This window comes from Triturus cristatus, chromosome 9 (assembly GCF_964204655.1).
Source record: "Triturus cristatus chromosome 9, aTriCri1.1, whole genome shotgun sequence".
NCBI lineage: Eukaryota > Metazoa > Chordata > Amphibia > Caudata > Salamandridae > Triturus > Triturus cristatus.
The window spans coordinates 878,366,367-878,391,867 of NC_140592.1; the positions used below are offsets into that span (position 1 = coordinate 878,366,367).

At 42.2% G+C, this 25,501-nt stretch overlaps 1 long non-coding RNA gene across 1 annotated transcript in view; it reads right to left on the reverse strand.

The window, feature by feature from the left end:
- Positions 1-14,226: 14,226 nt before the first annotated feature.
- LOC146799002 (uncharacterized) overlaps positions 14,227-25,501 on the reverse strand; it is a 30,205-nt gene continuing 18,930 nt past the window's right edge. The window contains exon 4 of the long non-coding RNA XR_014968826.1: positions 14,227-15,044. This is a non-coding gene — a long non-coding RNA (uncharacterized LOC146799002). The remainder of the gene's footprint in view (positions 15,045-25,501) is intronic.

Below are 25,501 nucleotides of genomic sequence, written 5' to 3' on the forward strand. Positions count from 1 at the left end.
TCTACACCAATTATGCTGAACACTTGGCAGACAAGGATGTTTTCAGACTCTAGTTTTTTCCTATAAAAATCTAAGTATGCAGTAGAGTTTTTTTTCTTTTCACATCACTATCAATATGTGACCAAAGATCCTCACATTTCTTGCCTTTGGCATAATCACTCAGCAAGAATTCTGTTAAATGTTGCCACATGGATAATATAGCATTCACAGCCCCTTCCCTTGGGCTGAGAACCATCAGCTAGTGTAAGAGACACAGTTGGGATGACTCTTTATTTGATGCCACACAAAGCACAAAATCAGAAATATTTGCGTTTTAGTTCCCACGCATAACAAAACAGTGCATCAAAATGGACTAAAAAGTCAATGGCATTCTTCATTAACTCTGAAGATTGCAAAGATGCTTTCAGCATACCATCTAACAAGTGGCAAGGATCTCTTATAGGAAAGCACTTTAACTCAGGTATCGGTTTTGACAGATCATCACACAACCTTTTCATATACGTAGCTGAATCACTGCAAATACAAACAATATCACTCCAATCTTTGTTGAACTTGGAAAGGATCTTTTTGCAGCAGCATTTCAAGTGACACTGCGTTCCATGTTTTCCAAAAGTCTGGTGTCATGTTTTCACCACTATCCCAGATGCTTGGTGATAGCATTCTTTTCACATATACTTGTCACTATGCCTTGCATTGAGTGTTTAAAGTCTGAGGTGTTGGCAATTCACCTACTATCAATACTGACTCACTGGAAACGGGGGACTGATGTATCAAGGGTTTTTACCCATTCTCTGTGGGTAAATGTGATGGCACATATTGGGAAAGATTCTTATGAAACCAACCATTTTATCTATCAGTGAAAGAATCAAACGCAGCCAAAATATCAAATATGATTTTGATATTTCCTGATTCTATACAGTTTATAAAATAATTAAACAAGACCTAAAACATGCTTCTAAACCCTGCAACTTTAGACCAAAGACCACAAAACTGAAAAAATCAATAGAAAGAAGAAACATATATACAATATTTTAGTGACATCCCTAAACAACAAAACTCAAGCAGAATAATGTTAGCTCAGTCTTTCTTGCTGCTAGCTTGTATAACAAAGTTACATTGTATTAGCCCCTCTTCAGGAAGAAAAATGACTCTTTCACTCTCCTTTTCCTTTTTCGAATGACATTTAGTTTGTGGTTGTACAGGTTTTTTTTCAGTGTTTATATATTTACACTGGCGAGGGCTATATCCCTTTTGGTGGGGTTTTATCAGTTATTATAGGTTTAAACCTAAAACCGAACAGCCTACTTATGAAGTACTGTTTAATGTTTGCTTAGTTAGAAAACGAGTAAGCACATTGAATTCTTTTGTAAATCTTTTTTTGCTTGGTGCAGATCTTCAGTCACTGTCAAAAAGTGAAATTTTTCTAAATTGGCTACTGTTCTCAAAATTGGTTTATTCATATTGTTTATCTACACAGTCTGTCCGACTGGAAAAGTGAAATTTATTCAATCTCTAAAAAATATGGGATATGTAGTAGGTAGATTGTACTAATGTATACAGCAGTAAAGTCTTTAAGCCTAATGAATGGTTGATGTGAATGTGCAGCTGGTTTTCTACTGGAGACCAGAGGCATCTGATCTACACCGCCCCTAGAGAATGCCCCCAGGCATCTGTCACCATTGGCAGATCTGGATGGGGACAATTTGTGATCAGTCAATCACCACTGCAATTCTTCAGCCATCTCCTTCGGCACCTGAATGGGGTTGGAAAAGTGAAGGAAATGACCCTGACTTGTCCATTCAGAACCCATCTTCATCTAAACGTGCTGTGCTCTCCTGCCATACTGCTAACTCCTCAACTTTTGCCTCACTTTGAATTTCCTTCACATTATTTAGTGTATCTTCAAACATGGCAGCCTCGGGTACCCACCTGACAGGACCCGCTACAAACATTCTTTTCATCTAGGTTCGAGCTGTCTCTATAGTTGTCTAGTCTGCAAATGCATTTCCCCTTCCAACATCATCAGTAATTGCCTTGTGGGCACAGCACCTGATTATGGCCAATTACTTAGGGAGTGTCAGAGTGGTCAATAGCCTATGTATTAGGGGTCCGTGCTATATATGTGTCCCATGCGGTGTAAGAAACCCTCTCTCTGCCCAGAGCCACCCAAAATAATGGTCATACTGGCTGTCAGTATAAATATTAACAGACAGTCCCTCACTCAATTCACAACCTCTAATAAGGGCGACTAACTCAGCTGCCTGAGCGGACTGATAAGGAACTTGTGATGTCTTAACTACCATATGCAGTGTAGTAAGTGCATATGCAGCGGCAGTGGTGCCATCTGGTAATTTGAAACAAGAGCCATCGACATATAGTTCCCCTTGGGGGTCAGATAAGGGAACATCAGTCAAGTCTACCCGTACCTTCGTCTCTTCCTCTGTCCGAAAAAGATAATCATGTATGTCTGTTTTCCCACTCTCAGAAGGGAGGGGTAGTAACGTGGCAGGATTCAGAGTGGCACATCTTTTTTTATCGTAATCTGCGGGCCAAAGAGTGTTAGCTCATACCAAGTCAGACGTGCACTGGTAAGGTGCTGTGTCTTTGTCTTATTCAAGAGGGTGTTCACCGCATGCAGTACCATGACTGTGAGGTCAGTATCAAGTATGAGCCCAGCCGATTGCCTTATAGAGAAAGCCACAGCCGCGACCGCTCTTAGACAGCTCAGAAGGGCTCTAGCGACTGGGTCAAGCAAAGCAGAAAAATAAGCACATGGCCGTTGCTTACCTCCAAAGGCCTGGGAAAGTGAACAACCAGCCGTTTCATGTACGTACAACTCAACCAGCTTTGCGTAATCTGGCGTACCAAGCACAGGTACAGAGCAAAGCGCAAGCTTCAATTGGTGAAAAGACTGCTGACATTCATGCGTCCAAGGAAGTGGCCCATGCACATCTTTAGTGGTTAGTGCTAAGAAACCCTTTATTAGTAATGAGTAGTTTGGGCTCCAGTGTCGACAGTAGGAAGTGATGCCAATGAAGGTGCGTACATCCCTCTGAGTTTTAGGAATGGGCATTTTAACAATGGTGCTAATGCGCTCAGGGGTCAATCTCCTTCGACAGTAGGTGAATTAAATAGGTGACCTCCTGGCGACAATATGGAAATTTGGAAAGGGACACTTAATGTCTATGGTGAGCCAAATGGAGCAACAACTTAACCGAACTGTCCTTGCATCCCTCTTTAGTGTCAGATGCAATTAGTATGTCATCCACGTACTGGAGTAATACATTACCTGGAGAAAGTATGAGGGAATCCAATTGAGCTTTCAAAGCTTGGCTATATATATACTAGGGCTCTCAGTATAGCCCTGAGGAGCTCGACAGGATCTAAACCTTCTGCCAGCCAGTGTAAAACCAAATAAATAACGGCTATCGGTGTGAATTGGTATACTGAAGAACAAATTTTTCAAATCAATGACAGAGAAGAATTTGGTAGAGGAAGGAATCATTGTTAGAAGGGCAGTAATGTCAGGGACCACCGGAAACTTAGGAACCACTATTTTGTTCACTGCGCGCAAATCAATTACAAAATGATAAACATCTGCTGCAGTGTCACCGGGGGAGTCTGGGGATGCCTTTTTGAGAATGGGAAGAATAGGGCTGTTATATATGTTCGCTGCTGTCTCTTCAACTACCCCGACTCAATCAGGTTATGTATAATGCGTAACAAAGCTCGCTCCCCCACCTGAGGAATTTTATATTGGTGAAGGCGGGGCAAGACAGCATTGTCCTTAACTTTGATGGAAGCTGGGGGTATCTGCAAGAGTCCCACATCCTTAAACTCAGCAGGAAGGGGCACATCTTTGGACCGACACTGCTTGGAACTGATCACATTTGGTCAGATTGTCATATAAACACCTTCCGGAGAACAAACAATTTTCGTATGCACCTTCTTCAATAAGTCTGAGCCCATTACATTTTCTCCACAATTGGATGTCAATAGAAACTGCGAATCCACAGTAAAAGGACCAATAGTCAAGGCATGGGGTTTGGAAATGGGGCTCAAAACCGGTACACCTGAAAAGCCTACTGAAACATTATTTTGGCCAGACAGAGCTGCCCCAGGAACCAGCGAACGAAAAACAGAGCTTTTCATCGCACCTGTATCCACCAAGAATTTCTTAGGTGAGCTTTGCAAATCCGCGGTGACATAAGTACCGCACTGATCTACAGGTATCTGAACTGGTCCCTCACCCTGTCCCTGGCTGTCCTAGCTGTGAGACATCCCTGTCACCTCGTCCAGATCATAATCATCGTGATAATACTGCCTCCTTCGAGGGTCATCAAAATAATTCTGGTCAGAGCGACCCAAGGGTGTACCCTCCTCCCGAACCCCAGGCTAATCACTTGCATCACGGCCCCGTCCACAATACCTAGTCCTGTGGATGCTGCAACATTCTGCAATAACACCAGACACTCACTGTGCCAGTGCCCCTCCTCCTTACAATACGTTCACTGATTCGGCCCCACCGGCGTAACGTTCCTACTAGTAGAAGGAAGTTACTGGGCCAGACCAGTACCACGTCCCCTGCCATTGCCCCTAGACGCCTGCTGCAACAACACCTTCATCTTCAATTCCTTATGCTTCTTTTGTACCTTTTCTTTCTCTTAATTTTCCCTATGTTCATAGTACAGTGCCATACTCCGTATTACAGAAGGGGAGGAGGTAGTCCAAGTACTCTCTGAAGCCTGCAACCGAGTCGCTACCTCAGGAAGCAGGTTCGTAACAAATCTATTAACGAACAGTCGGACTCCCCCCTCCACCGACAAATCCTGTCCGCTAAAATCAAAAAACACATCCTCAACCGAGTGAAAAAAATCTGACACACTTTCATCTTTCTTCTGGCTACATGCCGTTAACTTGTCACAATCTACCCTTCTCGGTGGAATAAGAGAATGCATGTATGTTATAATTCGACCCGGTAAAGCTAGTATCTCAGCTTTAGGCTTCTCCCTAGGTTTCCTGTCTTTGTCCTACACTTTAATCTGTTCCCAGGTACCACCCAACTCTACAGCGTGATCCTGCGTGTGCACATGCCTCCAAATGTCGACGGGCACCAACAGACCAAAGAACATTTCAATGTCAGCAAGTGTCAGTACAATCGAAGAAGCTGCTTCAGTCAGTTCCTTATAATATGCTGTTAGGTTTCTCCTAGGGTAGGGTAATTGCGTCTTAAGGGACAAAACCAAGCCTCAACCTTTGGTCTGATAACAACATTATGCTGGTCTCACTGCTCTGGTATTTCTGGGTGATATATGGGGTGCACCTCCCTCATCGGGAACTGAGACACCCAAGGAGCCTACCTCGGTAAGCAACCATCTCTGCCACATTACCAAACACCTGACCGGGCGCCATGTCAGCTACATAGACATGAGTCTTAATATCATAAATAATCGGTGTCACTGCATCATTAAAACATTGTTCCCAATGCTTAAGGGCATGCTGCTGCACAAAAGGCTTATAGTCTTTCATCACCTCCCACACATCCTCCACACTGTAAATAGAGTTACGAGCCCACTGGGCTGCCGGATTGCCACCCTAGCAGTCGCCCAGTCCCGGTCCCCCGCTCCCTGTACAGGTGTCCGGCTACCCAATACCGTCAGGGAATGAAGGACAAGGGAAGGAGCAGTGACAGAAGGAACAGGCACTAAAGTCGTCAATGTGTAAAAAGAAAAACTCTCTTGGGAATATATAGCCACCTAGATCACAATCCTTTCAAGCTCTATCAAACCAAGTCAACAGACAAACTCAACTAGGGGTCTGAAACACCCAAAACAATAGCCGCATATATCTCAAAGATAAAGTGAAAAAAAGGGAAGTAAAATTGAAATTTTAGTTTATTAACAACAATATATCCACATATTCGCAGTTATATAGCAGAATGCATACAGACAATCAATAAGGAATATAAAAACATCAACAATATCTAAAAAATATAGTTAGAGAGCAAAAGTACAATGTGAAATCGATATATTCATCACAGAATGGTGTAGTTCCAGTATAAATCAATCTGTGTGTGTCACAGGTCTATTCATAGTACAATAGATCCAAATATGAGACAGTTTCTGGATATTAGACCAATTCTGAGTAGTACAGGCGTCGACGCGTTTCGGTGGGAAATTCTAATTGAGATTCCACCTTCATCAGGACAAAGATAAAAAACTCTCCAAATTTTCTATACAATTAAAAACCCCTGTTGTGGGTGTAGTCCATTTGAAAGAACAGATATGTAAATATTATCTCTTCCGAGTGTATTCTTAATGAAGTACTTAGAAGTCCCTGTTTGTTGAAACTCAAGGGATCTTAATGTTTGCACATGAGTGCAGAATATGGGGAGCTCAGCTTGATAGAATCCAGCCCCACCTGACTCATTCAAAAAATCTGCACGAATACTGCAGGATTATCAGTGGCCAACGTGCGCTCCTTGCTGGAAATGTGCTTCAAACTTGCACCTTCATGAAGTGGCGGTTTCTATTCGTGGTGAGGCGTTTTCTGGTCCTCTAAATTATCGTGCCGTCTCCCCGTTTTACTCGTACCCGGATCAGTAGCCCATCCGTGATGAATATATCGATTTCTCCACTGCCGACTCTTCGGAACAAATGGTCAGATCCAAGGTTTTCGCCTCTCAGGACCCCAGCCGGGACGACCACTGGGCGAGGCACCTCCTGGTCAGACAGGCGGGGCAGCTGCGAGTACTATGCTCTATCGTGCAGGGATCCCAGATCCGCCCATCCGACCTGACGCAGCCCCGTCCTCCTCACCCATCCGCGGGCGAGGATGGGTCACACCCGAAGGGATCCCTGTTCAGGCGCCAACTGCAGGAAATTACCCTATTAGGCCCACCCCGGCCACTCACGACCACCTCTCAGCCTTCCATACAAAATGAAGAGTCAGTCAGACAGCGGAGAATACAAGCCAAAGTTATTTTAATAGTATCTGCTCGAGCGGAGTCCAGTCTGACCAGCCTGGACGAGGGACTGACCCCTGCCCACAAGGTAACACAAAATATACATTTCCAACACCTCTAAAATTCCAGCCCTGAGTGGAATTTTCCAGCCTGGGCACTAACGAACAAAGGGAGTACAGAAAGGCCAACTACCATCTTGGGAACGGGTACATGCTATCTTAGTTTCAAGGTAACTCTGCCCGTGCTCATCTCCCTAGAGGGGGGAGCAGGGCTTACTCGAGAAGAAAGGTATGCAGAGACAGAACGATCTATTCATTAGTGTAGTGGACTACAGCTAAAGAGAAACAATTGAGGCTGCCTTTCCACTGAGACAAACAATATGAGACAGAAGCTTAGTTTTCGATCATGGTACAAAATGGCGGCTGAATACAAAATGGTGCTGCAAATGCTAACTTATCTCATTCCAACAAAAGCAGCCTTAATACTGGGCCCACAGAGATTTCAGGTTCCATTGAAGGCTTGCAAATGCCACCTGGTGTAGTTGACCTGGAGGATGAATGTGGCTAAGCAGCCAAGAAGCCTCAGAAAGTGCTCCAGAATTGAAGCAGAAATAGCAGGATCATAGCCCAAGCAGAAATAGCAGGATCATAGCCCGAATGTCACAGGTTCACTGTGATGGTGGAAAGGTTTTGAAACTCACCATATGCAGGATCGCCCAATGAAAGAAAACGTCTGTGAGGGACTTCAACTAATTTGTGGCGAAGGCCTATGATGTTTGAAGTTCCATCATCCAGAGATGGTCTCCGGCTGACTGTGGCAAGCCGGCTTTCAGCAGCCAGTTGTTGAGGTTTGGGAAAATAGAAACTCCCAACCTCCGAAGATGGGCAGCAAAAATCACAAATCCTTTTGCAAACACCAGAAGGCAGAGGTGAGGCAAGATAGACAGATGCTTCTCCGAAATTCATTCTGGTGCAGAAGGAATGTGGGGTGGGGAGGCTATGAAAGGCAGGGCGTAGCCCTTTTCAATAATCTACAAGACCCATCTGTAGGACGTGCTGCATCACCAAATCTGGGTGGAAATACTGAATACTGCTTCTCACTGGTCAAGCGCGGGCCACTGAGGATAAAATAAAAGAGCTTAGTAGCCACTAAAGTAGTGGAAGAAGAGATGGAAAACGTGTGCCCCTGTTGGCCACTGCGATGTCTTCAGGTGCAGTGTCTGGGTCCCCGAAAGTACTTGTTAGCTGTATCACTGGCTAGGAAGGTTGCAGCACTAAAAAAAAGTAATAAAGTTGAAATGCAAAACGAAACAAATTCCAAAATTATTTAGAAAATAGAGTAAATTTAATAAACAAAATGACACCAACATGAAAATATCCAACCTTTAAAAATTGTAAGTGGGACTAGCACCAAGAAGCACAAAGTGCCAATAATAGTTACTAGTCGCCATGGAACAGGAGCTAGGCACAATTTGACGCTGACCGCGTTGCAGTGCAAGTCGGTTACACTGAACAGGTTCGTCTTAGTCAGAGATTTTACCTTCTGACTTTAGCCCTTTAAGTCCCAATTCACCAGAGCAACACACCTGTAAAGCACGCCAGGATCTCAGGGGAGGCACTTAGAGACTCACAAGGTGGCAGGGAGAGGCCAACAGGTGAATCCAGTCTAGATTCAGTTGCCACTGGTCAGCTGGCAGAAAAAGCCTTTTGAAGCCTGTTGTGTCACGGTAGCTTTAACTGGAGATCATCCTTATGGCTCTTGGAGTCGAATCCACGTCCTGGGTGCAAGAGTGAGAGCAATACTCTGCTAGTGAAACAATCAATCACAATGCTTTTTGCTCTATTAATACTCACACTCATTTGTTCGAGAGCAGCCCTGGCACACCAGCACACTGCAAATAATCCAATTTGGCCAGGTTGTGGTATTTCTATCTGCAGACAGAATGGGAAAATGTATCTCTAGACAGATCTAGTATCTTATCTTCAATTCCTCATACAGGCAAACGAAACTGATTTCTGCAATTTCTGATAATCTGACAAATAAAGCACCTAATGCGGGTTGGGGACGCAGTTATCTTCAAAAATAGATGAGAAAATGTGTTCCTAAAGAGAAGAGTCAAAATAGCATTTTAAAATAACAAACAATACAAATTAGTATTAGGAAACAATAAAGGTTTATTAACATTTTAGAGTGCAATACAAAAGGCAAAAATATCTCAAAGTCAATCAAGATGCATAATATTTCCATTTTAAGCAAAGAGCTCAGAAATGATTTACCATAAGACAGCCTTCAATAAAATAGATACAGCATTTGCAATATCAGGGAAATATGGTTTGTCTAGAATATGCAGCAACTCTAGAAGAAAGTTGAGCAGCATCCCTAAAGACTCAGGGAAAAGACCAAAAAGGTCTGGCACAACACCCAAAAACATGGCTTTTTATAATGGAAATTACCATTGAAAGTAACGGAAATCGCAGTCAGCATAGAGTGAGCAAATGTTTCAACAAATCATAATACAGCATTTTAAAAACGTCATATAATTCCACCGTCCATACACTATCCTCCTAATAATAATAAATCTCCACTGACCTAATTTCATCGGACATATAAGTAAACATCTGTTTACATAAACAATAAAAGTCTTGTGAATGAATAAGCCTACAGTGAAGAAACAAGAAAGAGACCTAGGAGTGCAGCAATTTAACTAATGGACCACACCTACACACATACATACTCACACTCAACCATCTACATGCACACTTACACCCAATTCACAAGCGCGCATACATACACCCACCATTCACAAGCACACGCACACATCCATTCACAGCACGCATGTATTAATACACATACATTAATATACTCACATGCTCCAAATATACAAAACAAATATATATATATATATACTTGAATGTATGACGATACAACACAAACATTTACAACGCATGCCTTTACAACACAGTTTTTACATCGCAACATCCATTACAACGCATGTTTTTACATCGCATGCCATCCCAATGCATTTTTAGAAATTACGTTTACAGTGCATTCCATTACATTGCATCATACCATTACAATGCATACCATTACATTGCATTTAAGGTAAGTGTTGGATAGTGTAGGGGTAAAAATTACTATTCCCACTCCAGTGAGTGCAACAGTTGGGTAAGTGTTGGACAGTGTAGGGGTAAAAATGTGTATTCCCACTCCAGTGAGTGCAACAGTAGGGTAAGTGTTGGACAGTGTAGGGGAAAAAATTACTATTCCCACTCCATTGAGTGCAATAGTAGGGTAAGTGTTGGATAGTGTAGGGTAAAAACTATGCGTTGTAATGGTATGCGTTGTAATGGTATGTGTTGCATTGACATGCATTGTAATGACATACGTTGTAGTGACATGCGATGTAATAGCTGCATTGTAATGGCATGCGATGTAAAGGATGTTGCAATTGTAATGACTGCGCTGTAAAGGTAGTGCGATGGAATGACTGCATTGTAAAGGTTGTTTCCCACATACTTACCAGGCAGCTATGGTGATCCTGGAGGGTTGGGTCTGCCACCTACTCTTACTGGAGGACCTTGGGTCAGCCAACGAGGAGCTGCGGCAGTCCATTACTCATCACAGAGTGGGACGGGTCAGTGAGATATGTTGACCCCACCCCAGTCTATGACAAGTGTACATGATGGACACTCTGCCGTGGGTACTTCAGGTCTTAAAATTGAAGTGGCCAGGTCCGATTCTATCAGTGACGCACCCCCTTGTCATGTGGTGGAGGACCTCAAGTGCTTAGCCGGGCTGAGGAGGCTACGCCACATGACTGTAAAATCCTCAGCCCAGCAAAGTTCAGCTCTGGAAGCCAGGTGCCTGAGCATTTGGCGCATGTACAGCGCCTGGTTGCCTGACATCAACATAAAGAGTGTTTATGAGGCCGACGTTTGCTCAGCCTGACAGACACCCTTCATGTCTGCAAAAAGATTAGGGGAGCCTCTGCTTTTAAGTACAGGTTGTGCCTGCTTCTTACTCTCTGAAACTCAATCCGTCACCTTCTACCTCATCTACCATCCACCTGGTCAGAACAAGGACTTCAGATAAGATTCCTCAGACCTCCTCATCACCTAATCCATCAAACACACCCACACAACTATGCTCAGTGACTCTAACCTCTCAGACAATTGAAGCATGGAAAAAAGAGACACATTTCTTAACCTCAGACACACGCTAAGTATGTACAGCATGTCACTCAATTAACACACTGCAAAGACCACATTATGGAACCTCATTTTCTGAACATCATCACCCATCTAAGCCTCAAGCACTGACAGACCAGACTGACCACCTCACCATCCCCATCACCATTATCCTGCTGAGGTCCACCAACATATCAAGGTCAACTCAATAGAGAACAACAAAGCTCCAGATCCTTCAAAGACTTCTCCATTGGCAATCTAAAGTTTGAACTTCAGCACCTTGGTACTCCAAAGACTTTGCCGACAACAAATGCTCAATCTCCAGGCAAAAGAGGAAATGGATGAAAAACAGAACCCCGATGAACTGGTGCTGCTAAATTTCCTCATATAACACACACAGACAACTCATCTCATTAGCAAAAGCCAAGTAAAATACCAGACCAGGATCATCAATGAAGCTTCCAACAGAAGCAAAACACTCTTCAAAACAATCGAGCACTACATAAACCCCTCTTTGAACCGCTTATCCTACCACATGGAAGAGACAAGTGTAATGCCTACAGAAGATCTAACAGTACAGTGACAATACCAAATCTGTTAACCCTCTGACACACACTCCTCTCTGCTGAAATCCACAATAGCCCTCTGTCAAACCCAGGGCCAGACTTGGAAACCAAAGCAGCACTGGCAATTTTGTCGGATCAGCCCACTCCAACGGAGGGGGGGTGGTGGAAGTGTGAAGCACTGCTGCTTTAGTTACTGGGGGCCGATATTGCAGCACCTCTGCAAAACCGGCCCCCACCCTTCCAGCCTCCTGGGGAAACGCCCGATGTCCGCTATGTCCAGTCTGGCCCTGGTCAAATGAATCTCTCAAAAACCTCGCCGACACACTCAACTCCCTGAGGAGGTCTTAAGCTCATCTTTCTTAAAAGTCCTCTCCCTAGAAGCTCTCTCACTTTTCTTTCCTGAAGTTTTCAAGACAGGCTATATTGTCCAGCTCCTGAAATAACAACACTAGTCCCAGAGAACCTTGCCAACTACCAGTCGATAACTTATATATCCTTCATTGGCACCATTATTGGAAAATCAGTCTATGTACAACTAGAACACTAACCATCTCCTACACAATCACCAATCCTGCTTCAAATCATGCTGCAGCACGGAAACAGCTACCTTACAAATCATAAATGATGTCTTCCTAACCAAGAGGAAGATGACAATGCGAAAGGCAGGTCAAACACCATAATTCAACTGCTGCTCAAACAAACAAAGGGATGATTACATTTTCACCTTTCCTCTGAACTTTCTCCCCTAGACATTCACATTCACTTGCTGATAAGGAATTTATGATAGGCTCTTTGTCCCACTACAGGGACTTATCTCTGATACTATCTAATAAACGTTTAAGTCTGTTTTTGCAGCACCAGCCAACATTGATATTGCAAAAGGTGCCACAGACATTTGGGTGACCCTTTCTGTAATGTGGATCATGCAAGGGCACATTTTGTGCCTCCACGATCTCAAATGGGCATCCCTCTATTCCCATGTAAATGTAGAACGCTTTGCACCTGCAACATACTGTATTACTGGAGTGATACTAAATATGCTGTTAGGAGGCACAATTTCAGTGTGCCCATTGGCCTGCCAGGAGTCATTAGGAGGAGGATTTGGGGGTTGCAGGGGGCCCCAGGCGTCCCCTACTGGCTGTAGCATACTGCACCCATTGGTGGAGGTGGGATTGGGCTGCTTTTTCCCTGCCAACTGTTTATATGGCCACCTATTAGTATACTTTGAAAGGAGGACCACCAGTACCAATCACTGTTCCGCCTTTGAAGGCTGCACTTCCCCAGTTGAGGTGTGAGCCAACAACTGCACCAGGTGTACAGCATGCAGTGTATATTATGGCGCACTGTTCAGTCTGTTCAGGATGCAGACAGGCACAGTGCACCATTTTTACCACATATATAACTATTTGTAATATGAAACACTTCATCCCTGAAACTTCTTGTGAAAGTCTTACTATGCAATCTGCTCTTTTGTTGCTGAAGCTTTTCAACACACAATGCGTCTTGTTCACCCTCTATAAAACAACTAAACAATAAATACTGTAAGTAAATTAAACGAGCCAGAGACAAAGAATTAAAAAAGGATATTGGAGTGGATGATGGTGTGGGTGAAAAAAATATCTTGCATGAAATAAAGTACCCAATATGTAATGTAAAAAATATTGAAAGTCACTTTGGGGTTCCTTTGCCTTATAACCGAACGTCTGTGACATGCAAATTTTTTTATAACTTATGGTAGGGGTTCTTTATTCCATCTATATATTTGCTTTTAGAGCAAAGGTCAGGAAAATTACCTTATCATGATTCTGGTACCCTTAGTGCTCTTCCTCCTTCAATCTAGAAAAACACATGTCTTTTTCACTTTAAAGTTGAATGTGGGTATTGCACAACCATCTCATCCTTGAACCCATGACTTAACTGGGTACCACCAAGCATCTTAGCCCAGTTGTTCATGTTATTTTTTGAGAGGAAATGCTGGACCATGACAAATTATATGATCAGCTGCAATCACTGAGTGGGTGTTGTAGGAATAGCGGCCAGGGCCGGGTTTAGGGCAGTGCGACTGGTGTAGCCGCACTGGGCGCTGACCTGTGGAGGGGGCGCTGACCTCAGGGGGGGCACTGTGTTTAGCAATAACTTATGATAGGAGAAATGAGGGGTACTTTTGCCCAGTAGTAGTGAGAGAATCTCAGGAGGTTTTTATGGGGTGTGGGGGCGCCAAAAATGATTGTCGCACTGGGCGCCACCAGCGCTAAAGCCGGCCCTGATAGAGGCAATCTTTCCTTACTGACATTGTACCTTTTCTCTCCGAAGGCTTTGTTTGTAACTTCCTAGCAAAAAAGTCCATCTGGAAAAGGTCCATTCAAAGAGAGGAAGATTTACAAAAATTAATTAGGGTGGCCTAGATTGCTGCCATACAAAAGCATGCATGCCATCTGCAATGGGTGCGTGCTTCTGAAAAGCCACAAAAGCAGTCTTTGATCCAGTGAAATGAGAAATGACTGTTCAAATATTTATGATTTGGCGACGGAATAAACTGCTAGGGAAAACTAGATGTTGCGGCTTAAGCCGTAGTATGTTCAAAGTAAATGACTGAACAATTCTTTGATATCATGCTCAAAGAAAAGCTCTAGACAAATCTAGATGTTATAATATGCCCTTTGCTAAAGAAGCAAGATGCCAAAGGTTGGAAAGGTCAGGTGGAATTTCATCATTTCCCACGGTAAAAAAAGATAAGGCCTTTCTAGGAACAAATGTCCCCGTGGAATATAGTGAAACGTTCCTTAAATGAAAATGCCTGAAAAGTACTCCTACCTTTCTGGCTGAAGTAATAGCAAACAGAAAAGGCAGCTTCCACATTGCCCGGTTACATGTAAAGTGGTTGTTTACAATGTTTGAGCATTGGGGAAGCAAGGAATAAGGGACCACCGAGGAGGTAATCCTTGATGGGATCAAGAATACAATATCAAGTTTGCTTTTTTCCTCAATCTTCAGATAGACCCCTAGTCTATCAGCATGGGCTGCTATGGCCAAAAGACAGTGCTGATAGGCATTAAGATCCCTGTGTCTGCCAGACAAGTCATAAAAGATTAAATATCCACCCTCAATAGACCTGTGAAAAAAGCAATGCCACTTGCTCAAGTATTTTCAACTTCTAATCCGTTTTGGCAGCACACAATATCAAATGTGTCATCCAATTTTCTGTAGTGTGCATAACTACTTGATCAGAAACCAAGCTTGCAGGTTAAGACGTCATAGGGAAGAATGAAGGCTCAACCCCAAATCATCTTCCAACCCAAGAGCATGTTGAGTGAAGGTGCCAGAGACCTGTGGAATAACAAGAATGCTGTTACATGGCGGCAACCCTGAGAATCAAATTGAACTTAGTCAGAAGGAGAGTACAGAGATCATAAGTGCTGATGTGTTAAATTTATGCAGACTGACAAAACAGTTATGACACAAAAGGCATGGAAAAGATTCTGAATGGGAGATCATCCCATATAAATGTTATCTTCACCACTACCTGGAAGGGCGCCTCTAGGCACCTAGTTCTCTGTGGCAAAATTATATTTAGGGCATCTACTTTCTGTTTATTTTGTCAGAAACGTTGTACTCTTTTGCCCTAGACATCTGGTATTTGGCATATGGAGTACTGGGACTGCTGATCATGTTCCAGCTACATGTAACTCGCCCTAAAAAGGAAAAAGGTTTTTGCTTTCAAATTGCTGTAAACCTATTTGAACGCCAACTGTCTAATCACAAAATATTTGCACACAATTACCAAGTACAGGTCAATAATGCAGAAGTGATGTGAATGTTGTACTGATTCGCATCTAAAAACATAGTAAATACTTAAAAGCCAGTGTGTTCTGTAGCAGTCCTACTATCAAAGCATGACATGTATGAAAAGCCCAAGATGGCTAATTTCTGAGAGGAATAACTACACACTTGAGATTTAGCATCATACTGATAAACCAGCATGACAATCAATGGAACTATTGGATTTTTAACACCCACAATGTTTATTCACCCTACAAGATACTAATATTACCAATTAGAAAGATAGCAGGAGAGTGTAAGAGCTATTCACATTCCACCTACAGCATTCTATGGGTCACTAATAATTGACGATATTTACTCTGGACGTAGCCATCAGACTGGATTCAATGTTAAACCCACACAAAAGAAGCTCGGGAAAGGAGAGAAATGTGTTCCAACACCCCAGGTGAGTAAGGAGAGCCTCAATATACTGTTTGAAATGGAAGACCTTTTTCACCACAGCGGACCACCCACGGCTGCAAAAGAAAGATAGATGGGTCTGAGGAGGCACAGATTTCCTTGGATCCTTGCTGGAAGTAACAATGATGACTCTGGGAGAGTGTTAGGAAGAGGGAAGACAGGACAAGGAAGCTATACTTCTTCTCTGTGGGGAAAAGGACTCTAGTTTTTGCCAAAAAGCTTATCCCAAAAACAAGACCCTGCCATTGTTCCAAAATTCTAGGGTGGAGAAAGTGTTAGCATTTTAGTTTGATTAATTCAGTGGGTGTTGCCACAGACTGATTTCATCCTTTAATTTAACTGGCTTAATGACTGAACCATTCATGAGATAGCTGGCATACCCATAAGAAGAAAACTCTTGCTTGCTGCTGAGAGGACTGCCGTCACTCGGGCTTGAAATTCTAAGACTAAAAAGCTCCCCATAGGACAAGGAAGATAGGTTCTTGCATTATTCCACCATCTAGTGGTTAGTTCAGGAATATCTCTATTGTACTCCCCCCCTCCTCTTTAAGCATCGCCTACTAGGTGGGTGTAGGCACCCCCTCACCCGATGGCATCAGATGTGCACCTACAATGCCCCTGTGTGTTTGCCATCTTCAGATTATTTTTTCCGGTGACCTGTACTGTTCTAGGGCTTACTATTAATAGTTACATACTGTCCTTCATTTAATAATTCTTTTAGCTTTCTGTTCTTCCTTTTTGCAGAGATTCACTTCACCTTCCTTGGGGAGGTGGGAGAGTCACATGTAAATACAGAAATGTTTTCAAGCTGCAAAACCAATTTTGTGGGTTAGTAACCTTTTTCTTTTGCAGTGTGAATCTTTTTGGATTCACATGCTTTCATAGATTACATAACAGTATTACCTGTACTTGAAAGATTGGGTTAAAGAGTGTGTTTGCAAACAGGTATATTAATAGTTTCTAGCCCACCTCCGCCTCTCTGTTGTCTTGGATGTCCACACAGTAAGGTTTAGTGAATGTGTGGATCGATGACCATGTGGTTGCCATCAAGTATGAATGGTAGTGCAGCTTTCGTTTTACTCATAGAGTGTACTCATTGCCATCCAGCACTTTCCCTGCTAGATCAGTGCTTTCAAAACTTCCTAGAATCATGACTCACTTTTAGAACAAACGTTTGCGACACTCCTAGCTTTAACTGCCATGATGCAAAGCACGTTTTTTAATGTACTAGTAGACATGCTTTCAAAATGCTGTATATTACCAAAATACCAAGTTTGTGTTCCTCTCTAACAGCAATAGTTGTAAACAGTCTTGACCACGCCCTTCAATATGTCTTTATTGGAATGCGGCCAAGATACGAATATGCCCATAAAAGTGGCAGATGGTTAACTACACTGGAGCTAGAACACTTTTTAGAGTGGTGTACTCACTATGGCTTCTGTTCACTAACATCACAAGTCTTCTGAAAAATCTTGGCGTTGATACCAGTGATTTTAGAAAATTTCAAAAACCCCTTCTAAAGCAGAGTATTGGGTAAAACCTGATAGTCATTTTTGGGTTACAATAGGGCTCACTGGTATATTTTGGACTCGCATATTGCAGTTTTACATAGTGCAAACACTGCCATTGGAGCACTTCATGTGAGCATCAGATTACATTACATAAGGTCAGATTCATTTTACTTTAAGCAGAGGAGAATAAGTAATTTGCCCAGTGCCAATGCAAGAACTCGGATCTGTTTCCCCAGATCCAAAGTCGGCAGCTCTGGCCATTAGTCCAAACCAACATCTCTCAATTTATGTGTGAAAGTCATACACAAGATAATTGCGTAAGACGACATACAGTGAGTACATTCTCCCTTCAAGTAGTAAAAGAAAAACAGCAAAAAATTCTAGATGGTTTACCCAGAGTCATACTTGGGAATATGTGCACGGTTTTGTGTTAAAACTGGACTTAGGGACATAGTTCAGCACTTTTGTAACAATGATGCTAGAACAATTTTCAGAGTGGTGTTCTTGACATTAACGTTACATCACTGAAGTCATGGGGATTGTGAAAAATCCTAGCTTCACACAGTGTAGCAAATGTATTCAGCAGGCGAGTTGTATGTAGCTGGTGGTGCATTTTGGAAAATACTGTTGCAAATAGATCACTAAAGCATCGAGCAGTGGCGCACTGTCATTTACAGACAGCAAGTTTTCCATTGAAATGATCACTAAATTTGCACAGACATACAGTTTTACTGATAAAAATATACAGCACATAAATGACAATGTCTGGAAATCAGGTTTCAGTAAATATTAATCATTTCCACATCACCAAGTAAAAGTATCTTTATTTGTTTTGATCCCATTAAAATATTTGATTCCATCACACTTCAGGTTCACAATCAAATGTGCTTCATTTTTGCTTTCCTAATTACTGATATATTCTGAAATATGCGTACAGTTAATTTACAGGTATTTAAATGTTGTTGTGTGTTACAAAGAAATTACATCATACAGCTTTTCCTTTAACACTCCTTGTAACCCATTAAGATCGTCACATAGCTCACTTTAAACATTCCTCTCACTCTGCAGTCAGATAAAGAAAAATAAATACCAACAATCCCCATTAAAATAAGCAGCAATTTGTCACAAAACATAGCCGGATATTTGTCTGTCTTTGAAGCACAGCAGATGTGACAAAATAAATAGTAATGTAAAGGTATCTTTATTTATTGCACTTTCATTATTCACCGAAAATTGGCTCACAGTTTGGGATACGCTGTGCTAGACTGTAGCACGTTTGTATGGTCTGCACTATCAATTATGTGAAGAGCACCCTTCTGTTTGATAGTGCTACAGAACAAATGGGTCCATTTCATACAGTTTGGTTTCTTATAGGAAATGAATCACTGCTCTTCTCACATCTAGAGTGTTCAGTGTTTTTTCCGCTTGTGGCTTTGATTGTTGGAAAAAGGGTGGCAATTCTATGGATTGATTGACATGGACGGTGAGATATAAATTCCTGAAAGAATTCTGGGTTCCTTGTCCTCACCACGCTACCCTTGTGCATTTGTAAGGTAGGTTTCTTTATAGTGAGTGCTTGTGATTCCTTAACTCTGCATAGGTTATGTTATGATAGTGAGGAATGATGTCTTCATTGTCAGCAGTTCAAGTCCAGTTTTGCCTGAGAACTCAAATGAGTCCTTTATTAGTTGTGTTAGCACAAGGTTCAGGTTCCACACAGGTGGGTGTGTGCTGAACTTGATGTGCAATCCCCTTTACCCTTCCTAGCAATCTTTGGATGACTGATGAGGTGAAGCGCTCCTTCCTGTAGTGCCTCTGGTATATTTCACTATTTCTGATAGGTGAACTTTGATGGTTATATGACAGGTCTGCGTCTAGCAGGTGTTTTAGGTACTTAATAATGGTGATGTCCCCATTCAAGTTGCGTATCAGATTTTTTCCTGCAGAAAGCACGAATAACATTTTCATGGTGTATGCATATTAGCCTCTCTCAATACCTCCATGTATCTGTAATGAGAACTCAGGTGACCAAATCCCAAGTCCTCAGCAACCAGACAGTTAAAGCTCAAGTTAGAAGTCTCCGAGTGGGAGGGGCGTGGCTGAGGCGCCTCGCAAGATGGCCACCAAGAGAGTTTTCTCCGCCACACCGGGACGCGCGACGGAGCATTTGCAGCGCTTATTATGAAGTTCGTCGTCCACAAACGCTCGCATCATGAGTCGGAGCGTTGACTGCCTCTGATGAGCTTACTTGCAACGCGCTGCATTTAAGGACTTTCCAGTACTCTGTGTTTTCTCCACATAACGGCCGCCATTTTGTTTTCTCGCGAGTCAGCTCAATGTCGGGGATTTACTGCCTCATAAAAATTCCTTCATACGCAGACTCCTCTCCTGTTTCCTTGGGCTTCCTGCCATGCTTTTATGATGAGTTGCCACGCAATTGAATAAATAATCGCTTCGCTTTCCGACTATTATAATGACTCCATTTGTTTCCTCATAATAACAGGCCACCTCAGTTACTGGACTTCCTGCAATTCTCTATATGGCACATTTCTCTATGCTGGAATGTTAACAGGATTACTAACTGTGCTTCTGCTCTTCCGTTCCTGATGTTTTCAGGGCCCTCTGTGTCACTGTTGCTGTACGCTTATTTTTTCATGGTGCTGAATGCTTTTTTACAACAATAGATGCCTTGACTGCCTGTTACATAGCATTTTTTCGGCTTCTACCACATATTTACCTACTCTACACGGTCAATTTTCACCGTTCTTGGAAGGCTTATTTTTGGTATCCTTATCCTCGTTCATCATAACAGCCCTTCACTTACCCTATTAGCTGAGGACTTTATTCTCTATGGGCAAGCTGCGTCACCCGAAGTTCGTCTTTACACCATCAAAGAGTGTTCCTGCGTCACCATCTTCTCATCCCTCTGCTTCTCCTAATACAAGCCAAATGGCGGGGGCTGCTCCTGGTCGCTCTCCCTCTACACAGCCCCCCTCAGGCAAACCTTCTCCGCCTACTGCTTCAACTAAACGCCTGAAGCACGACCCGCCATCTCCAGACAAGACTCCATCTCCCATCTCCATGGAACTACTTTTAGAGGAGATTCGCGCTCTACGCCCATTTGTAGAGGACACCAATAGCAAAATGCAGTGCCTTGAGGAGAAATGGTCATCAATGGATAAAAAAGTGTCGTCTGTAGAACAACAAGTTTCAGACCTGCAAGTTAATTCTCAACGCATCTCTTCTTTGGAACAATCGGTCCTTGCTCTTCAGCAGCACACTGAGGACTTAGAAAACAGGAATAGGAGGAACAACCTACACATTTATGGTTTACTGGAGTCTCTGGAAGGTGACGACCCTGTGACGTTCTTTTCCTCTTTCCTCCCGAAACTCCTAGACATGCCATCCACTACTTCTCTCAACATTCAAAGAGCGCACCCCGGCTTGGTCCCCACTCATCTGCCTCAGCTAAGCCACGTGGTGTCATCATTCTCTTCTTGAGGATCACGGATCTTCTTTCAGTTCTATCTGCGGCTAGATCTAAACGTCAAGTTTCCTGGTTGGGTAAGAGAGTGTTTCTGTCTCAAGATGTCTCCAATGCTACCGCCTCTAGAAGAAAAGAATTCCTAAACCTCCGTGCTCCTTTACGTTCTATTGGTGCTAGATATGGTTTATTTCACCCATGTATTTTCAAAGTTACTCACCAGAATCAAACATGGGCTTTTTTAGACCCAGCAGAACTTAAGAACTTTATTCATACTCAAACTAACAGTGGCATGGATACTTCCACTTCTCCTTGTGGTTGATTCCTTAATTTATTAATTTTTTTCTTTCTTCCTTACAGGTCTTCTTTTTGGGAGTATTTTGCATCTATCTTTATCCGTCATATATCTGTTATATTGTGGTTCCTGTCTTTTGAGATTTCTTATAGTCCTTTCATTGTACACTTCTTCTTTATGTTTGTTCTTCCTGACATCTTAGTCTTTTCCAGACCGTGTGTATCTTTTTTATTTATTTATTTTAAATTTTTTTTTTAAACCGTTTATTACAGAATCCAAAAGATATACAAAGATGGGCCTACAACCTTCAGGCCGGCCGCTAGCAGACAGAAAGAGCATATAATACAAACAGTAGAGCACACGCTGCGGCAGAAGGGAGATCACAGGAGTTGAAAGAAACGTTGGCAGCCACATCATCCGGGCCCACACAACGGTTTCATTTTTATATAAATAACGAAGAAAACAAATCCACAAGGCAATCCACAATCGGAAACAATAGCATGTGCTCCCTTGGGGGGGACCCTACCGGTCCACAGGAATATCAAGGGGGGGGATAGGTCGGGACAGAGACAAAGTGAACTCAAGCCCAGAACCAGGAGGACAAGCAGGCTAAGGAGACGGGGCCGGTGACGGATCAGGCATCAGCGGCGGGGTACAGATTCCCCCACGGTAGGCGTTCCAGGGGCCCCACACTTTCACCCATTTCCCAGGCTTACCTCTCGCAACATACACCACCTTTTCCCGAAACATACACCAATCCATGTTGTCCATCCACGCCGAGACAGTCGGTGACGTGTGTATCTTTTTAAGTTGTTTGTTGGTTGATTTGGTTTATATGTCCTTATATATTTCCCTGTTGTTAACTTTTTTTTGTATTGATTTATACAGATCGGTCGACTTATTCACCTTCTATCCATAAGGTTCTCTTTCTGCGTCTTCGTCCTGGTGCGGTTGGACTCCCAACTTCCCAACTCTCGGGAGGCTCGTCTTGTCGAGTGTCGCCATTGCCCCATTACCCTTTTTTATGTCCCCATCAGGTATGTTATTTTCAGTCATCCTTTTTGGATATTTGCTGTCTTTTCTTGTATTTCTGCCCTCTTTTCCTCCCCCTCTTTTCCTTTTCCCTCCTCTTCACTCACTGGTCAAACTCCTCTTTCTTTGGTTTCTCTTTTTCTCCCATTTTCTCTATCCTCCTTCTCTTTCTCTCATTTTTTGGCTTTATAGTACATATATACATTTTTGTGTTTTTTGTCTCTACTGATTTTATGTTATTTGTAAAATCAAAGTTGTGTCTTGGAATGTAAAAGGTTTTATTAATCCTATTAAACGGCAGAGAGTTCTTTCCCATTTAGCTTCCTATAACCCTGATATAGTTCTTTTACAGGAAACCCACCTTACCGAAATTGAATCCCTTAAATTAAAGAGGGGTTGGGTAGGTTCAGTTTTATTTTCACCTTCCAACAATAAAAAGAATGGAGTTGCCATTTTATGTCACAAAAAACTAAAATGTACTGTTTTGACACAAGAGGAGGATACTGAAGGTCGATGGATACTAGCTAAATTGTTAATCAACTCTATTCCTATAACTGTTTTTAACGTCTATGGTCCTATGCAACCGGATAGTTCTTTATGGCCATTTATCACGAAAAAATGTATTCAACATAGAGATGAATTATTTATTCTAGGAGGAGACTGTAACCAGATTGTTGATCCATTCCTTGATCGTAAATCTGCGGTTCGTTTCATACCTCACAAATCTCACAAACAATTTCTTGACACTATCTTGCAATCATGCTTTATTGACTCTTGGCGACTCTCGCACCCTGATACTTTGGATTACTCTTTTTTCTCTCCTCCCCACTCATCTTTTTCTCGTCTCGACTATATTTTTATTTCTCAACCTCTATCTCAAAACTTACTGTCTTCTTCTATCGAACCCATAGTTATTTCGGACCATGCCCCTATCGTAATGGTTCTTGACTTACTTCCTCCACACCACAAGCCCTCTCGCTGGCGCTTCAATAGCACTCTTCTTAGCGATCCCACCTTCTCTTCCTCTTTTCGTTCCTTTGCTAAGGAGTTCTTTCTACTTAACTCCGACACTAGTACCCCTCCTCATATCCTTTGGGATTCTTTTAAGGCTACCGCAAGAGGCTTCATTATTGATTTCGTGTCTAAAAAAAAGAAGCAATATCTTCAAAAGCGGAAAGCTTCCCTAGCGCATATAAAATCTTTGGAGCATAGGTTTTATATGTCCCCAGATCTTTTACGAGCAAAATTAGAATTTAACAAATTTACTACCGACAATGCATCTTCAATTCCTCTTCGTAGCAGTGCTCGTTATTATGGAGGCCGCAATAAATCAGGAAAACTCTTAGCTAATTATCTTAAATCTCATAAAGAACGTACTCTTATAGAATCTATTTATTCTTCTGATAATATTCTCCTACATAAAGATAAGGAAATTCTTGATCAATTCCAATTATTTTACCAACATCTCTATACCCCAGAATCTCCTCCTACCCCTTCTCTTATTCAGAATTACTTTAAGAAGCTTCCTAAACCTCCTAACTCTCATCTCAATTTTCCGGACCTTGAACTTGACCTCTCATTACACGAACTTTCCATTGCTTTGAATTCCCTTACTAAAGGTAAAATGCCCGGTCCTGATGGTTTCCCCGTTGAATTTTATTTACACTTTTCTGATCTCTTATTACCTAAACTTATGCTTCTTTTTCAGCCATTTTATTCATCTGGTAAGGCGGATGGCGCTTTTCAGGATGCTACCATTTGTCTTATCCCAAAAGATGGTCGTGACCCCCAATTATGTAAAAATTATCATCCGATCTCTTTAGTTAACGTGGACTATAAATTATTTGCTAAATTACTTGCGCTGTGCTTAGATCCCTTATGCCCCATCTCATTGGCAAGGAGCAATGTGGCTTTGTTAAAGGTAGGCTTACATCTGATAACTCTCGCCTGTTTCTTAATGTTCTAAACAAAGTTTCATCTCTTTCAACTCCTTTAGCCGCTATATCTGTTGATGCGGAAAAGGCTTTTGACAGGGTTGACTGGTCTTTTTTGTTTGCTTCATTACATTGGCATGGTTTTGGTCCCAAATTTATATCCCTTATTTCTCTGTTATATTCTGCTCCCAAAGCATCGGTGCTTGTAAACGGTCAACTCTCTTCGCCCTTTACTCTTCGGCGGGGCGTTCTTCAGGGCTGCCCTTTATCCCCACTTCTTTTTGTCTTGGCTCTTGAACCATTTTTGTCTTCCATTCGTTGCAATACCTCTATTTCTGGTTTACCTTATGGTAACAATCAATTGAAACTTTCTGCATATGCAGATGATATTCTTTTGTTTATTTCCGACCCAGAAACCTCTGTTCCCCCCTTACTATCTGAATGTGATTCCTTCTCTATGGTCTCAGGATACAAGATCAATGCAGACAAAACTGAAACCCTTCCTCTCACCACAACCTGTCTCCCCCATCTTTTCTCCTCTACTGGCTTTGCCTGGAATAGTTCAAAGATTAAATATCTGGGTATTTGGTTTTCTAACTCTATTTCTGCTTCAATTAAATTAAATATGTCCGCAGTTTTATCCAGAATTGAACAATTGTTCTCCTCCTGGAATCCTCTTTTTCTTTCCTGGTGGGGTCGAATAGACTCAATTAAGATGATGATATCCCCTATTCTAATTTATATCTTTTCCATGTTACCTGTTCATATTCCTGTACTCTACTTTAAGCGTATCGATTCTCTCCTTACGAAGTTTCTCTGGAAAAATAAAAAATCTAGAATCTCCCTTACAATTCTTCGTAAACCCAAACCTAATGGTGGAGTTAACTTCCCGGATTTCCGTCTCTATCATAAGTCCTTTCTTTACGTCAAGCCTCGAGATGGCTCTCATCAAACCCTTCTCCTTTTACCCCTCTTTGGCTTCTCATTGAACAAACATTACTGTTGCCCTTCTCCTTTGATGAAGTGGTACGCTTCTCTGCCAAGACTCCCTATTCCTCATTTCCCTTATTCAAACATACCTCTTCTCTTTTAAGACCCTTGGTCCATCCTACTACTATTACACGTGATTCCTTTTTAAATACACCCATTTGGTATAATTCATTTATCCTTTTAAATAACAGGCCCATCTTTTGGAAATCTTGGAGAGTGAGAGGCGTCATGTGGGTTAATCAACTCTTTGATGGATCATTACCTTGCTCCTTTCCCCAATTTCAACTCTTATTTCACTT